This window comes from Plasmopara halstedii (assembly GCF_900000015.1).
Source record: "Plasmopara halstedii genome assembly, contig: Scaffold_470, whole genome shotgun sequence".
NCBI classification, from domain to species: domain Eukaryota; phylum Oomycota; class Peronosporomycetes; order Peronosporales; family Peronosporaceae; genus Plasmopara; species Plasmopara halstedii.
In genome coordinates, this window is record NW_020187390.1 from 74098 (window position 1) to 74365 (window position 268).

A 268-nucleotide genomic window follows, 5' to 3' on the forward strand; every position below is an offset into this window, starting at 1 on the left:
AAAATCTCGTATGACGAACAGCTCGTCATCTTACTGGGAGGTCTCCCGGACGACTACGACCAAATTATCAAGATCATCGAAAACATGCCGAGCATCGACCTCTTTCAAGCCAGAGAGATGCTTCGACGCGAATACGAAGGCATCGTCCGCAAGGAAAGTAATGAAATCGTTCTGAAGGCCACGCGCGAGCGTGAGTTTAAGAACAAGGGTCCCCGTCATAAAGGTCGATGGGGCAAACCAAAGCCGATGTGCCAATACTGCAAGAAGA